This window comes from Triturus cristatus, chromosome 3_2, assembly GCF_964204655.1.
Source record: "Triturus cristatus chromosome 3_2, aTriCri1.1, whole genome shotgun sequence".
In the NCBI taxonomy this organism is placed as follows: Eukaryota; Metazoa; Chordata; class Amphibia; order Caudata; family Salamandridae; genus Triturus; species Triturus cristatus.
In genome coordinates this window covers 1,145,816,601-1,145,831,135 of record NC_140584.1, presented here as the reverse complement: position 1 = coordinate 1,145,831,135, position 14,535 = coordinate 1,145,816,601, and the positions used below count along the sequence as shown (strand labels likewise).

General features: G+C 42.1%; 1 long non-coding RNA gene across 1 annotated transcript; it reads right to left on the bottom strand.

The window, feature by feature from the left end:
* Positions 1–6,167: 6,167 nt before the first annotated feature.
* On the bottom strand, positions 6,168–14,070 carry LOC146859287 (uncharacterized). Its single transcript, XR_014980082.1, has 2 exons — positions 13,732–14,070; positions 6,168–7,873 (listed from the first exon to the last, which is right to left on the bottom strand). It is a non-coding gene; the product is annotated as an uncharacterized LOC146859287 (long non-coding RNA).
* Between the last annotated feature and the right edge of the window lie 465 nt (positions 14,071–14,535).

Sequence of the window (14,535 nt, the reverse complement as noted above, 5' to 3'; positions counted from 1 at the left end):
CCTGCACAGCGTGGTAGGCACCACAGGTTGCCTGCCACTCGGTGCAGGGATTGAGAGGGGGGCACTATATGTGCCCCCCAGACCTCCAACTGGAGGCCACTGTAGCAAGGGGGCCCTGCTAGGGGCCCCCAAAGTCACTTTCCGACTGGCTTTTCATGCCAGAAAGCCCAACATGAAAAGCCTGCGGGAAACCGATATAATAATCCCGACTGTGGAAATGCCGTCCTCAAGGGATTACATGCCGCCAGATTAACCGACCGGTTTCACTTCCGGCTGCCATCATTGTAATACGGCGGTCGAAAGTGAAACGAAGATGTCTGTCAGAAAGCTTCTGACTGTAGGCCACAGGCTTTCTGACCAACATTAAAATGAAGGACCTTATACCACTGAACCAAATACACCCTAATCTAAGATGTTTGCGAGCAGCACATGTTACAGCGCTAATTATTTTCTTCAAATCAACTCGTAATACCTATACCCCAAGAATTAGAACTGGCACCAATAACCACATTCCACAATTTACCGCAAGAAGTTCCATTTCAGGTTGATCTCGCTTAGTAAACGTGCACCTCACCAAACATCAGATTTGCAGAGTAGCATACATAAGTAATTAAGATCACTCAATTATTGTGTTCTAGATAAGCAGAAAAGTTGAATGGTTTGATTACTGAAATCAAAAAATGAAGCAATACAACGTAAATGATGCCATGAAGGCTCAATCAAATGCAGAGTTATATAGAGCAGTCCCAAATGAGCAGCTAATTTTCAAAAAATGTATACAGCCTCCCTCGAAAAATAATCAAAAATTCCTCTTTCACCTCTAAAATCACTGGGTTCCTTTCCGCAATTCTTTCACAGAAAAGTAGTTAAAACTAGGCCTTTTCATTCGCGGAATTTGGGTAATTTCGCGTTCTGCGGAGAACGCGAAATTGCCTAAGAATCCGCTTTCTGCGACTTCGCGAAATATTTGCTTGTTCACGTTCTCAAAATGCGTGTTCGCGAGATATTTCCCCCCGAGCACGCAAACAGCGATTGTGAACAGGAAAAAAGCATCGCGAACAAGCAATTCCGCGTGTTCGCGGAATTTCTGCGTGTTCGCAGAGATTTTTTGCCGTTTCGCGGAGATTTGCGTAACGCGATTACGCAAATTCCGCCCACCCCTAGTTAAAACCACATCTTAGGCATGGTATGATCCCATGTATCACTTCTTTGGCGAATCAGAATAATTGAGGTCAGCAACATTGTATGTTAGCACCATCCCATTTTCTAAGAAAGCATCCAGTTTTTCCATGTCACTGTCACCCAGAGAGGTTCTGAACAGAATATGCAACATTAAATAACAGGAATTCATAAATGAATAAGAGTAAACGGGAACTAGGGACTTTTAGAAAAATGATACAGGTAAGAATACAAGAAAGTTTATTCAGAGGACGACAGAAAAATTACATCAACGTGTCTTCATTCTGCAGAGCTGTGGAAAGAGAATATGCACAGGGAAAAGATTAACTGCAATCATATTACACAAAAATCTGAACTTTAAAAAAACTCTAACAAGTCTCTCCTTTGAATATTTTATAATCACTAAAAACTACAATAATGTTGTTAATCAGGAAATGAATCAATCAACATCACTCTTTGCTTCTTTGTAGAACCTTCTTCTGCCATCCTTAGCTGGGGGTGAACATAATCCTTGATGTCCTCTATATCATATTCTTTGAGGAGTCTCTTCTTCAAATTGCTCCTTTTCTTTTCCCACTTTTTGAACAAACAAACAGAACATTTTACAAAAAGAAATAGGACAATTGCACAATGCATCATTATAGCTCTAATATTCATCATCTCATATTTTACTTGCTTCATTGATTCTGCCGTATCTGCTGCATGCTTATCTACAAGCGTAGACAAACATCTGACTTTCACATCATTCACTGCCACACCCACAGGAGGAATTATAACTACTTTTCCAAAACTATGTTTCACCCTTCTCATTCTATTATAAGTATCTATTTTATTAATATGATAAATTCTAGGAAACACTAAAGCTTAATAACAAGACCGAACCCAGTTTCATGGAAACTTCAATTAAGCAGTCTTCTCATAAACATAATAAATTCCTTTCAGAATTGGTCCTATACCCTGAAAGTAAGTCCCACTCATTTCACAGGTTTTGTCACACTCACTCTCTCCTACAAATTCAGTATTTCTTCCCTGCAAAGGACTACAAAATACTACACACAACTCACACCTTCGTTCCTGCTCCATTCTCAACCTAGGATGCAAATTTGACAATCTGAATTTTTCATCTTCTTTTATCTGCTCTAACACAGCCTTCTCAATTTTTCACAATGTTTACTCTTTCTTGTTGTATTCTCTAATGAAATTATGCTCTTCACTAGTCAAAATATTACCCGACTTAGATTAGTAATTTTAGTTGCTTACTTATTGTGTGCAATCACCTACAATTGTTATATTTAATTTCCATAGCATCTTCTTTTATAGGCAGAATCTCTAAAGACACCTTAAAATAAGTCAAGTAGGGAGAAGGAAGAAATTGGTCATTGTTAAATTTAGCAACATATATTCAATATAAAGAAGAGCAAATTAAATCGGAAGTTGTACATACGTAAGGCTCAGGGAGGAAGATAAGTGCACACAAAATACCCATTAACCTTCATTATATATGTATACACATGAATCGTTTTAGCATAAATATTATCTTTAAAACTAGGCCTGGGTTGAACTTTAATTCCACCAGTGGAATCGGAGGAATTTGATAATGCCATGTTATTCTTGTAATGCGAAATTACTGACGAATTCCACTGGTGGAAAGAACTACTTTAAATTATATGGCGGTTTTTCAACATAGAGGGACTGATCGCTCTTCCTGCCATGTTTAGATACCACTACATACCCCTAGGCGCCCTTGCATACTTTGCTGCAGTGGTTTCTAAACACAGCATGAAGAAGGAGCCCTGGTTTAGATACAGCTGAATATCATTCATCACTGTTATGTACTCTTTAACATATTTTTAAGCACTGCAGAGTGGTGCCCTTACATACTCTGCAGTGATTAGAACTTTTAAAGTTTGCAGAGTATCTAAGGGCACCTGCCCACTGTCCTGAGGAATCTGAGGAAACATTGGACAGAGCTATTTTCTTGGGCAAATTGCATCCTCGCATCCATTTTTGGCCAAAGGTTGCATTTTGTGCAAAGAAAATAGCGATACATGCCCACTATGCCCCTTTGTGGAATTCCTCAGAGTGTTCTGTAATTTCAGTGTAAAGCCGCGTGATTCCACAGAATCAAACTTCAAGAAATATACCAAACCCTACTTAATACCGCTAACTACATTTTCTTTTTCCATTAGCACAGCATGTTTTAATTCATTTCTAATAGTAGTAAATCAACGTGATTAGAAACATATCCCACTGGAGAAGTAAGCACAACAGTCCCCCTAAAACGATTAATATTGGGTAATATTAACACTTACCCTACAATTTCACAGCATTTGCTTTGCTTCAGAGACGAAAAAAGTAATTGTCAATCGTCAAATAATTAAAAGGCTAAACAAATTTGCCTAAAAACAATAACAGATTTCTTAATTTTCTTATTATTTCTTTAAAACAATAATCAGAATCCAATAAGTTCAAAATACTCTCTACAGGCTCCTTTTTTAAACATTCATTTCAATTCTGAGTGTCAGTCTTCTCTCTTTGTTCAACAACTGTCTCAAAAGTCTCTTTCACTAATTCGCTGTTCCTCTTCTGTTTGAATTTTACTCCCAGATTCACTTTCGAACCTATACTAACATTGGTTCTCTGATTTGGAACTTTGTCACTCTGTTTCATCATCTATTTCTTCTTCTTCTTCTGAGACTGTAGCTAAATTTACCCATTCAGGGAAGCATATTTTATAGTATGAACTCTTCTACTAGTTGATCTGTTGACAACAGGTCGTTCCCTCCCCCTAGACTCAAACTTGTTTGGCCTCTCAAACATTTCTGGTTCACAATGTTTCCATTTGCCAGCTTTCTTTCTTGGGATAACTTCTTCTACTTTATTTTGTTTACCCACAATCTTTCCTTCTTCCTTGGGATATATACTACTACTTTATTTTGTTCATCCACAGTCTTTGTTTGAGTCTCTTTACTGTCTGTAGAACTTTAGCTTGAATTTGAGTTACCTCTTGAACTTGAACTTCTGTCATGTCTTTCTTCATCAGTTCCAAAACGTTCACCCTCTCTGGATCCATGCTGTGAACTTAAACTTTGAGTCTGAACCCCAGTTGCTTGTGCTGGACTTGGTGTCTTCATAGCTGATTCACCAGTTCTCTTTACCACTTTTTCTTTCACTCGTATTGTCTTCGGGTGTGCGGTACTGGAGCAGCACAATTTAAACTCCATCCTTACACATCACAGAAGAGCTATTTTATGTATAATTGACAACACATACCTTGTGTATCTAACTTTATTAATGCAAAGTGATGCATTTAAATGTACCACTGAAGTGAATTCACTGTAGGCACTAAAGACTCATATACATGTGTATACTATTATTTGGTTTAAACAGAAAGATTTATAGTTCTCATTTTTATTTACACTTATATTTCAAGTTATACTGTATTTACTGAAAGTACATTGCGTATGTAACCATTAATTCATTTATTCACGTTTTGCACTTATTCTGAAGTTGTGCATGCAAATATTATCATACATTTGAAGTGCTCACCGAATGCTTGACTAAAGTTAACTTAACTAGGCCTTAATTTGAAATGCATTTTGCTTGCTCTGCGCATTTTTCCTTTGCAGGTGCATTCACATGGTTTCACCTCTGGAGCTTCAGACACCGGTAGGTCTCTCTCCATCAGCAGAGAGATGAACCGAAAAACATGAAGGCCTACACTTGATTCACACACTAACATTGCTCACACTGCTGGTCTTTGAGCCTCAAACTTCCGGCACTGAAGCACAGTGGTAAGCCCTGGGTGTTGGTGACTGCCACCCAAGAAGAACTTAAAAGTGAAACACTATGGATAACGTCCACTGAGAGCGAGAATTGAGAATCCTACACAGGAGGCGGTCCCCCCACAAACATTTGGCCCAAACTTGTTCTGATGGTTTATGTTTGAGGGTTTTCTAGGGTGACAGATGTTTCAGGGAAAAGTATGGGGTGGGGAGTCTCGAGAGACTTGTTTTACTTGTAGTTCTTCAATGTATGTGTTTTTATTTGTTCCTACACTTTTCCTTCTGCATACAGAAACACTGACACAGTCATTTCTTGGTACACCAATCAGTGCACACATATGAACACTAGGTCCCTTGAGACCTGTTGACCCTATCACACTTGCCTGCTGGCTACTCCCAATTCGATTGCCTCCAACATAGATTCCACACTTTCAAATAAAAATGTGAAATGTCAACGGCCTTCTATACCGCATCAAAAGGACCACAGTTTTTCAGTATACCAAAACACTTTATGCCGGCCATGTTGATGCTACACGAAACACACTTACTAGGTACACACTGCCCCTTCTTGAAATGCTTTGGATACAACCACATCTATCACACAAGGTTTATAAGAGGATCCCAGGAAGTGGCAATCCTTCTTCACAAAACATTCTCACTGGTGGTAACCTCTGCTACTACAGATACTTATGGCTGTTTTGTGGGTCGAGAAGGTCTTCTGGAAGGGCAACACTACAATTTGCTGAGCTTATATTACTCATGCAAGCCCTGGTAGCGATAAGCAAAGCAATTCTTACACTCCCCCGAGGGATCCCCATCAGTGGAGGAGACATTAATACTTCCTCCAACCCCACTGTCAGTTGTTCAAATGATTCAAAAAGGAGGAGGAACCAAGAGCTTTTTAGTGAGGTCCTGCACCGTGCTCCGAGGAGTATAGAACAAAACCAAGGGGTGCAGTTCCTCTGGGAGGGAGGGGGGGAGAGCGATTAGTCTCTATATAATGCCCTCACACACCTAGCAAGGTGTCATGCTTCATCATAGGGCTGTGCTCCTCGTCGGGCCGGCGCTGCAATGCCCGACGGGCTCCCGCGAAGGGGCTCTTTATCGGAGATCTTTTTAAGAGACAGCCGTATGGGTGCGTGGGGGTCAGTGTGTAGAATCTGAAATATAAGCAAGAAATGAATCCACACAAACGGTTCTCAGTCAAGGGTAAGATGACAGCGTTTATTAGAAACCAACAACAGATTAGCGTGCAGCACGGGGGCACCCAGCAAAGTCACTGAGTGCCCAAAGATGTGACATTGGTGATAGCTTTTATAAGCCAAAACCACAAAGGATACGGCATCATCACATACGTAGCACAAATTAAGCATAGTTCATTTGACCAATTTGCAAGGGCCTAGATAGTTATATACCATTTAAGGTCCGAAAAGTACTATTGCAGACTGCGTGACCTAGGTCTGCTTCTGGGACTTTCCACTGTAATGTAAGATATAGGTCTGGTGCTTTTCCAGTTAATAGTTGCAACATAATAGAAAGGACCAGACATATTACAAAATGTGCTATGCTGAAATGTCTGTGTCTACATGAGCATCTCTCCCTGTCACGTATTATTCTTGATCGAACCTTGTGTTACAAAAGCTGTGTCTCTGAAGCGAATGGTAAAGTACGGGCATTTTGTGCACTGCTTTTCATGTCAACTTAGCAGGGCCTAGAAGCTTACAGCATTTGGTATCATACAAGAAAGATGGCTTCTACATTGCCCCATCTGATACCAAATCACTATCTTCTAACCCCTCACCTCCCTGCCGGCCATTGATGAACAGTATTTCAATTGTTTTTGCAAATATTATTATCAGTGCAGTCACTATTGTCCATGGGACTGGTGTCAATATGGCTCCTAACACTGATGGCCATGTTCTGTCCCTTCTTCTTGTACTGGGCATTGTTCCTTTCTTTCACTTTTTAGTTAATGTCTCTGATAAGACCAGATCAGATCTCTTCTATTGCATAAATCACGCAATCCAAAATGTCAAGTCAAATGTCTGCTATTTCTTGTGCTATTGTTTGATGTCCAAAAAAGTGGGGAACGAGATGTCTTGCAAGATCAGGTCTCTTAACACACTCAATATCGGAGTATTTGGCACAGTTAGTTCCAGCACACTATTTAATTTTATTCCAGGACACAATAACCTCATATGAATTATTAGTCGTTACTCTTCTACCCTCACTTGTATAGATCTAAGCCTTCCAGATCTTGTTGCTGGCATTTGTCGTAATTGGGGTGTACTTAGGTAGTTGCATACCCTTAACCAAGTGTTCAATTCTGTTCTTTGATGTTCCAAAGCCTTGTCCTTAATATCTAACTAGCGGGTGATGCACCTCCTAGGGGTCTATTGGTGCAGACACCAGTCAACCATTTAGAAGAAAACGTTGGTGCCTTGATGGAGTACTGTCAGAGGTTACTAGCACATGACAGTTGGCACTCCCTTGGAAAGTAGCTGGTACAGACGTCTTTGGAGTGATGATACCCAGAGGCCTGGGCTTGTTGTGCGCAGTAGGTTACTGCCTCTGGTGTCTTCTGTTTTCTGTTGGAGGCCTAGCCTGCCCCGAGCAGGTGTCTGCCTCTATCTCCTGTTCTTCTTGTCTTGCGTGGTGGATCGAAGGTTGTACCTGCGAGGTGCCTCAGCTTATTCTCTGCTGTCTGGTCCGTCTGCTTTGGAGCTGTGGATCCAGGATGTCAGCCCTTGGCACTTCACTGCTGTTACTGTGCTGAGGATGATCTGGTGATGCCCCTTCCACCTTGGCTGGAAGCAGTGCCGTCGGGTGTGGGCTTTTACCCAGATCCAGTCACCAGGCTGCAGGTCATGTCGCGGTGGAGATGTTGCCTCTGGAAGAGCCTGCAGTACCTGGTGGTGAAGATAACGTAAGGTCTCTGTTAATTTCTTGCAGTAACATAAAAGCAGGTAGTTTGTTAATGATAGTGGAGCTGTGGACATATGGCCTGCAATGTTCATGGGGTGGCCAAATACTATTTGCTGGGCTGGGCTTTGCTACCCTATCTGGCGTGCTCCTCATAGTCAGCAGGGCTAGTGTTAGTGCACCTACCCATGAAAGTTCAGTTGATGCACACATTTTCCCTATTTTATTTTTCAACACCCCGTTCTTCCTTTCCACCGCGCCCGCAGCAGGAGGGTGATAGGTGCAGTGTAACTTCTGTGTGATCCCAAGTCCCTTACATATTCCCCCTATGACGTGGGAAATGAATGCTGGCCCATTGTCGGAGCTCAGATGGGCTGGTATTCCAAAGCGTGGGATAAGTTCCTGTAGGAGGCATTTGGCAACCGTATGTGCATCACAGTTCTTTGTTGGGTATGCTTCGGTCCACTTACTGAACATGCACACAATTACCAACACATGTTTGTACTTGTGGGCGGGGGGCATGTCTATGAAGTCCATCTGGAGGCTTTCAAATGGTCTTGGGGAGGTGGGAAATGACCATGTGCAGTTGGTGTGCCCTTTCCAGTATTGTATTGTGCGCAAACAGTGCATTGCCTGCAAAGTCTTTCTGCTATTTGGCGGAACTTGGAGTTGTACCAGCATTGGGAAAACAGTCTGATTCATGCCATCTCGGCCAACATGTGAGGGATCGTGAAAAAAAAGGCATGTGATAGAAGGAAGCATTGCTGAGGGCAGGCATATCTTCCCATTGGGCCCTGTCCATAACCCCTCCTTTGTTTGCACACATCCTCCTTTGGCCCATTTCTCTTTTTCATCCTCCCCTACCTTCCTCTTAATATAAATTGGGTCAGAGTATAATGAGTCACTGTTATCTTTAGTGTTCTTCTCACTGCTTGTTATTTGTACCATTGCTAACTGGCAGCCTGTCAGTGCTATTCTCCTTTCTTCCCCATCAATAAATGCGATGCCCTTCAATACATATTCGTTTGATGATGTGTGCGCTGCACATTGTATTATAGCCACTTTTGTTGGTCTTAGTAATGCTTGGAGGAGGCCACTTATCAACTGTGCATGTTATATTTGTTGGCCTGTGGGTGTAAGGAATCCCCTCATGGAGAGAGAGGGAAAGAGACAACATTTTGATAAACACAGAAAGTCACTGTTAATGCCAGACCTAATTAGGGGCCGAGTAATGAAATAAAGTGCACCCACGTACTCTGATTAAGTGCAGATATACATCTGTGGTTATTTCACAAGACTTTACAGAAGCAGGACAAGAAATAGTACTCCTAGAAAATATTTGTGAACTGCATTTAAGCATGAGCAAATATGCAGGTGTAGATCTACTCATGCGAAAATCTGAGTGTTTGCAAGCTCACTTTTCCTCCATCCACTTTTAGCCAACCTTGGAAGAAGTATTATGTCTGCCATTTTCAGGAGTAAAAATCCAACCTGTCTCAACATTCCTACCATTACCTCCATCCTCTGTATGTAGATCTGTGGAACGTGGCAGCATAAGGTAATAGTTAGTATTCAAACCCTACTATGGAAGGAGCCCTGGCATAATCAGAAATGCTATTTTAGAGATCTTATATAATGAAATTGCTGCCATAATTTGTCGCCGCATTGCATGGCACAAAAGGGACAAGTGGTTTTTGTCACTGGACACCTATTCACTAACACCCCTAAAGACTGCACCTGTATATTCAAAGACATAATAAATCTGTACACATTGTATCCTTAAAACATCATAATACGGACCACAGTTATTCAATGCGCACTATCCTTCTGCATTGGCATATACTCATTACTAAAGAACAATAAATAAACATAATATCACTACTCTTTATCCAATCCTTTGTAGTCCCTGGCGAATGCACTGCTTTCAAAAGCATTTTAGCGCATTCCCCTTACAGTATAAATTGGTATATATCCTGCAACTCTGAAGAACCTAGAAATGAAAAACATTAATATACATACACAATATTTCTTTTAGATGCATACATAACATAGTACTTCTCCTTGCTCCACTCAATTTAGGCAAAACCCTTTAAGAGCGCAATATACCTAGTATATGTGCTTATGTGCTTGTGAGGATGGTGACGTTATATGTTAGGCTGTAGGAGTGAGAAATGGGAAAAACAAGCCAGCTACCTAACATGACCTAATTGTGTTATCCTGGGCATTTCATTTTTATCTTAGCAACTTACATAATTGGAACCCAGGCCACCCAGATCCTTCATCATTTAGCTCAATAGCTAATATGTTCAAATGCACACTTTGAAAAACCAGCACTTGAAACAGGGACAATACCTATAAATGCACGGAAATAACCTGATAACTGGCAGGAGGGTCCTCTGTTCCCCCTGCTTTTTAATTAAGTAGCCTTTGCGCAATGTAATGGAATCTTTTGTCCTTTAAAATAGCAAATGTCTCCTGTTGTAAATCACTCTGGGAGATGGGGTGGGGGACCTGTGGATAGCATCACTCTGGCCCTCACAATGTCAATTGACAAGACACCAAACAGGCACGTACGACACACATCTTTTCTCTGACGTTCTTGCATCCGAAAATGTTGAACCAAAACTTATTAAAGCGCATATACACAAAATAACATTTCCCTTCATCAATCTTTAAATGAACCTTAAACTATAAATTGTAACAGGTATTCAATCCTATTTTGTTAATACACATTTAAGAATTAGCATTCCCTTCCAATCTCCGCTGCGAAGAATACATATTTTTTTGTATAACCAGTTCTGTTTATACCCACAGAAAACTGTTGTAGTGTGTGGTGTAGTCTTGGCGCAATGCCCAGAATCTGTGGCCAGCCCACGATCGTTATTTCAAAGCCAGTCCAAAAGAGTTTTCTTTAACCCCTTAATGTATCATATAATCAAAGGCCGTGCTGGCCATTTCTCAGTAACTATTGCTTCATTTTTTTTTTTTTTTTTTTTTTCATTCTATCTACTCTATAAAAGTATCAGGCGTTCCCTTCCACCTATTTGTCTCCCTTCCTGTCTCATTAGTTCTATGTACCCTCTTCTTTGTTCTACACGTAATTTCAGAAAGTCGTTGGTAAAGGACATGAGATGCCACTTTATTCTCCTTTTCCCCAGGTGGAGGAGGCACATTTCACAGGGGCATTATCAATGTGGTGCGTTGTGGGCACTTGGAAAGAAATCAGGGAACGTAAATTTGATAACATTGCAACTATAATATGGAGAGAGAGAGGCTGTTCCCGTATTCTGTGTTTGTCTTAGGGCCATAGCGTTCTGCTTAGAAGCACAGTGGGCCTCAGGACCATTAAGACGCGGTATTGTATTTTATTTTTCTGTGCATAATTTTAACAGCTTATTTTTCTTTCTGCAGAACTTGAAAGGTGCATAGGCTGCGTCCTGTCCCATAGTTTCAAGAGAAGCAGTATTTTGAAACATCCTGTCAAAAGTTCTATTTGGTTAACTTCCCCATTTATGAGTTTGTGCCCGAGATATTTGCAAAAGGTCTGCTCATCATGGGACAGCTCGGTGCGTTGTGCACCTGTGGTAGAGAATACCAGTGCATACATATGTGTTCGGCACGGGCAGTTGTATCCTTTCCAAAAACACATTTACTTTGCACTGTAAGGGTAAACACACTTCAGCGCACCCCCCACTTCCTCACAGAGGAGAAGCTTTCTTACTCATGTACATCAATCTAACTGAAGGGATGTCTATCAACCCCTTACTGATGATAGATTGGGCCTGCCCAAAATTCGTTGTGCAAGCTCAGGGTCCAAGAGCTCTGTTGCTAGAGTAGTACAAAACAAACCTATAGTTAATCAAAGACCGCATATCAAAAATAAAAGCACTTCAAATAAATGCATACAATACAACAACATATCTTCAAATTAATGCATATAATGCAATACCAACAACAACACCCTCCTCGTTGTGAGTAGGTGGACACCTATTCACATCTGGAGACCACCCTTGGTGTCCAGCAGGAGGCAGTGCACCAGAGCCAACTCATCTCTGGCCACAACTTCCTAAAAACTAGTCCCACACCGTAATCTTCCATTCCCTTCCTTCCAGGAGAATAATCACAGTCACAAGAAAGACATTGCAATCTAAGCGACACACAATATGCAGTCCTATGTCACAATTGTATTCCCCATTTTCAATAAATGGAAACAGCAATGCAGTTGTGTTACCTGAAAGGAACTCGTACCCCAATTATAGCTCTTAGGAAGTGTATATGGGAAGGAGTAATCTGTCCCTCTTGCAGTAGACAAACTTACAGGCACACTTCGGTACAGTGACACAGAAGGTAGTCAGCAGACTATCTCTGGCTGCTCATTCCTGAGGTGTGGGGGTATGGATAACAGATAATACAAATTGATAACAGATACAAATCAGTCAGTGATCAAACAGCCAGCTGCGCATTGTTAAAATGAAGCAGAGCAAGCGCCCATTATCAGACAACGTGACATGAAATGACATTTGCTACAAGTTCACCGAAAATATTCATAGATAGGAAGAAAAGAGACAGAGGTAGAGTAAGATATTTCATCCCCTTCCTTTCTCTCCGGGCCACGCAGACCCACAGAGGTGCTGCTGAACGAAATTTTTAGAATCACATAAAAGGTGAGACAAAAACAGGTGAACTCTGCACTTACACAGGCACACACATATAACACAAATAGCCGGGGTCTATCCCTAGTCGGTGCGGATCTACACAAGCACCTGTTATCTAATTCCAAAAGAGTGTTAGTGTAATGAGTGTAATCATAAGGAGAGTTGGAACCTGACATATCATAAGTAGCAGTGCACAGACGTAGGGTAATGTGCAATATAAAAACAATGTGAAAGTGTCTATTCGAGCAGTCAAGAATTATTATTGTATGAAAATGGCAACAGAAATCGTCCTTGTGTCCAAGTCAGATCAGTCAAAAATGTAGATGTACAGTCAAATTTCGACAACTGACGAACATAGGTATTGAAAACAAAAATCATTAAGCTCAAGAAACTTATTAATGCAAATCAAGGAAACAATAAATCACGTATTCCATCACTGTATGAAACAAGGCGTTCACCCCCCTTCCTTTTCTCAGCATCCGACACCTTCCACCCCTGGAGCCAGTGAGTGTCGCAGGCAAGACAGGGAACTGCAGAATTTCACCCTCCATGAAACATCAGTAGTCTTGTGCTTCCTATTTTCAGGGAGTTACTGCGTAGTCAAGGAAAAAAGGCGAATATTTGCCCTCACCGAACCCCAGTGGTGAAGGTGACAGTGCAGTAAGTATAATCCCAGTACAAAGCACATCATCAAGTAGTGAGGTGAACCCTGAATCATAGACAGCGATAGAATACCAGGGGAGCATCTGCAGTTGCAACCCCTCACGACGCTGGGTGTGCTCAAACCGAGACAGCACCCATGGGCCCACTTCCGAGAATTCCCACCGAATCCTCCTGACCCTGCTCTCACTGAGCAGGGTCCCTGGACCTATTAGTCTGGTTGGAGCGCCACTGGCTGCCTAGAAACAGAAACGTAACCCTAATCTAAATACTGAATGAAGCACCATATCCAAACAGTTCACACCTATGACTAATATGTAAATCCGGAGGGGATGCTAATCACCAACCCTCCACCAGTCCCTCCAACCAAGGTCCCAAAGGAGCTCGTCAGCTCAATCTTGAACTACGCGTAGCCGCTGCACCTAAACCGCGTGCAGCCACAGGGGTGCTTTCACCGCAACCACCTGCAAATGGGGAGCGAACCTGCCACAACCCAACCAGGAGGATATAAACCCTCAACATGTACTCACCTAGTGATCACTGGTCTGTCAAAGCGTACCGACCTCAGTTGTCACCAGGGGACCAGGGGCCAATTGTCCTCCACCCCCATAGACCAGAGACTCTCTGCAGGCAAGACAAAGGGATTGCAGAAGCACACCCTCCTTGGTCCTAGTTACAGCCAAGCGCTGCGTAGCACCAGGGAGTGACTGCGTGCATGGAATCGAGCAGAAGGACACCATCGCCGGTCTGGAGGGGTGGAGATGAGGACCAGGAACTACAAAGGAGATCAAAATGCACATTAAAAGACAGCTGATAGTCGGCAGCAGTGTCAGATGACAAAACGCAGAAAGAGCTCCGAAGCAGAAGTCAGTGCGCCGATCAAACGTTAAGAGGAAGCAAAGAAAATGTCACAAGCAGAATGGCGACACAGTGGAAATCTTCCGTGATAGAAAAGGAGAACAAAGAAAGTAATGAGGACTGCCAGTATGACAGCCTAAGAAGTACTTCGGTAAACAACCAATGGAGCTATCCCCGAGACAGGCACACTGGCCAAAGAAACACTGGCTTCAGCATGAGAAGCATACCAAGAAAAAAGGAGACAGGAGGAGAGCGCTTATAATCCAGTAAAAATAGTGCTATACAAATGTGCTGAGAGAGAAAGAGCAGGAGCCAAAGACATGACACAAGCAACTAACGGTTAAACACTGGTGTCGTCCTCCAACAGCCAGAGAGCGGAGATAGAGAAGACAAATTGAAATGTCACCACCTCAGGTTTCCGAGCTCCCGAGAAGTTGGAGTCCAGCAGCCGGTGGCCGTCGAAGCCGGTCAGATGT